Here is a 3,481-nt window from a genome sequence, read left to right on the forward strand (position 1 = left end):
TTTCTCCCTTCTTTGGTGTTTTGTTGGTTTTTTTTCTTTGCAAAAGTGACGTTGATCCTCAAGCTCAGGAGGATTTATTGGCTTTATCCTGAAGAAAGCAAAGCAGCTCAGGTGAAACTTATTTTTTTTACAGAAATAAGTCAAAGTTAGTGGCTAGACGATGCTTTCCATTGGCTTAACAAAGGCTGGAGAGCGCCAAGCTCCTCGTTGCCACTGCCAGCTGCGGAAAATAGATCGTTTAACCTCCCTCCCCAACCACCAATTGACTGTTTCACCCTCAGGTGTTTTAAATGAGGAGGCGGAGGAGGAGAATCGCCCTGCCCCGCGGGTTGGGGGTTCCGGAGGGAGTCTGAGGAGGGTGAAAAGAGGCAGCGACGGCTGTAGGGAGGGAGGAGCGGGGACGGGAGCCTTCGCTGGGCAGCAGCCGGGCTGTGAGGGCCGTGAGGCTGCGGGAGAACCGGGCTGGAATGGCTTCGTGACACCCGGACTTGCCGGCGCCCGGGGCTCGGCTCCGCGCGGGCCGCGGCCGCTCCCAGGATGCGGCAGCCACGGCGTCGCTGGAGGTAAGCCCCGGACTCAAAGGGGAAAGCAAAGGGGACTAAATTAGTGATAACTGTGTGGAAATGGGAATGAAATAATTTGTAGTGGGGAATTTCTGTGCTGGAAACAAAGGGCGTCGCTAGGGCAGGAGGGAACAAAATGGCGCCCAGCCCTGAGGGGCAGCGCTGGCCCCGGGCTGCGCAGGGCCGGGTGCGGCGGGGGCTGGGCAGGGTGGGCTGCTCCGCATCAAAAGTCGGTGCTTTATTTGAGGAAAAGCTGGCAGTGGTAGCACTGTTACTGGCAGAGTTGGATTAAATGTCATGAAGAAAATACAGGCTGGCACATGGGACCTGCATTATTCCCCTTTCTCATGATTTTTGCAGTACTTAAATGATGGCTAATTTTCTAATTAATAGCACAAAAGGAGGGCCAAAAGGAAGTGGTAGTGATAGAGCCTGGGTAAAAATGGCAGTTTCGGTTGATGATGAGTTCCCTCAAGCCCCACACTGCGGAGGCTCAGGGTCAGCAGTGGCACAAGGGCCACTCCCAGAAGAAAGGCTCAAGGGGTCACAGGTCAGATGTTAGGAAGTGACTGAAGCGTAAATAGTGATAGTGCTGTACTTTTCCACAGTGCTGAAAGCAGACAGCCTAACATACTCTTTTGTGCAGAAAGGTACTAGAAACCTCTGTGTTCTTCAGAGTTTGAAAATGAGCATAAATGTTAGGGATACTGGATTAGAGTTAATTTTCCTTGCTAGTGTGTGTGATGCTGTGTTTGGATCTGTGATGTAAATTGTGTTATTCCAGGTATGGCTGAGCAAGCCCAGGTTCTGTCTTGGTTCTCGCCTTGCCAGCAAGGGGGCTGGGGACACAGCCAGGACAGCTGACCCCCACTGCCCCCAGGGAGGCCCCAGGCCATCATGCTTAGTCGATAAAGCAGGAAAGGGGGTTGATGTTTGGAGTGATGCCATTTGTCCTCTCAAGTCCCTATTCTGTGTAGGGAGACTGTCTGTCGTGGGGCTGGCTGAATATTCACCTGCCTGTGGGAAGTGGGGAATTAATTCTTTGGTTTGCCCTGCTTGCACATGTGACTTTTGCTTTAAACTGTCTTTATCCCAACCCATGACTTCTCTCACTTTGACCCTTAGAGTCTCTTCTCCCCCATCCCACTGTGGGGATGAGCTGCAAACCAGGCTTAAACCACCACGTCAGGTTATTAAGATATCAAAGAGGTGTAATGCTGATGTGTAAGGTTTGTAACGTAGTTTATATATGGCCAGCCCAAGACCAAGAATGGTCAAGGTCATGTTGTGCTTAATGAAGGCTACTTCTGTCTGTGTTAGTTTTAAGCACCTTCTGGAACTCTGGGTTATGGAATGAAAGAATTCAGTGTTGTAGTAAAGTCTTCCTGACCTTCATGTTATCACCACTTTGCCCAAATGATGAAGTTTTTATGCAGCTGTTGAAAATCATTTGCAGATCACAGCAGATAAAGCCTTGGAGTTCCTCAGCCTTGGTGTCAAGATTTACTGGTTATTTCCAGCACCTGTGTTCTATCCAGTTGTTTTGCCTGTGTGTTACTTTAGAAACAAAATACACCTGGGAAACCCAAGCATTTTTGTGAATCTATTTTGTCAATCCAGGATTTAAGGTATGTTGCTGAGCAGACTGTGCTTTCTGAGCATGTGTATGGTGACTAAAGTCATGCTATTTTTACCTTTTTATTTTCAGCAAATTAGCTTTGCATAATAGAAACAAACGTACTCCTTGCCGTGGAAGTCAAGCACAACACACTCTATTACAGCATTTGTTAAAGTTCAGCAGATACAAATGTTGTATTTGTTGCGTTGCAGGGCTGGTATAAAGCAGCAGAACAGACAAGTACTAAAAACTATTCTTAGGTGTGCCATGACTGTGGAGATGCTGGGCCAGGCTCAAGTCAGGTGGGCACTGGATTTCTGAACAGGTGCCCCTGTGGAGCCACCAGACACATGGGGGCACCTCGACTCACTTGGGAGACTTGATTTAGGCAACTGAGAGCCTTTTATTGTTGGCAACTTGCTTCCTGATTACAGAAGTTACAGAAGGAAGGGGACACATATTCCATGTCCTGCAAAAATGAGAGCTGATTTTACAGTAACAAACTCCCAGCTGCCTTCTGTCACTGCTGAGTTCTTAATTAAAAAGGAGGTACTGGTGTAACACCCACCTCCAGTTAAAAAGGACAGTGTGTGTTCAAAGTGCACATGATTTCCTTTGCAATAGCAGTGCTAATAGAAAAAAGTCAGTGTTCAAAATTACTTTTTTTTTTTTTTTGGCTAATGAAAATATTGTGGAATGGCTAAATGAGAGTGGCTGAGCCTCCCCTTCCCTGGGCTCCAGGGCCAGGAGGCTGGGGAATAATAGTTAAAGCTGAGATTCAGACTGAGCACGAGGAAGCAGGACTTCACTGAGGGAATGGACAGACCCAGGAACAGTACCCTGGAGAGGTGGTGATGCCCCACATCTGAGGGTGTTTTAAGAGGCTTTGGGGGCCCTCAAGAACAGGATTTAACACTGGGTCAGCCCTGAGGGGGTTGGACTGCACAGGGGTGTAGGTCCCTTCCAGCTGACCTGTGCCAAACTACAGGCAGCAGAGGGAACTGAAGACTCTCTTTTCACCTCCCTCTTAATGCTGTCTCAGCAATGAGATGCTGTCCCAGGCCACATCCAACAGGTAAATGGGATCTATGGCAGATGAAGTAGTAGGACACTGGATGGTGCTATTTACAGAACAGGAAAATCTAAAGTGTCAGTGTTTACTGAAGAGATTTAATTTCTCTGACCAAAATGACATTAACAACCAGAAGCTTTATGGTATTTAAAAAAAAAAACAGACTTCTTTTAGTAAGGATTTAAAAGAAATTTTATTGATTGTTGTCCTATAAAATCATAGAAGTCT

This window comes from Coloeus monedula (genome assembly GCF_965178545.1).
Source record: "Coloeus monedula genome assembly, chromosome: 10".
NCBI lineage: Eukaryota > Metazoa > Chordata > Aves > Passeriformes > Corvidae > Coloeus > Coloeus monedula.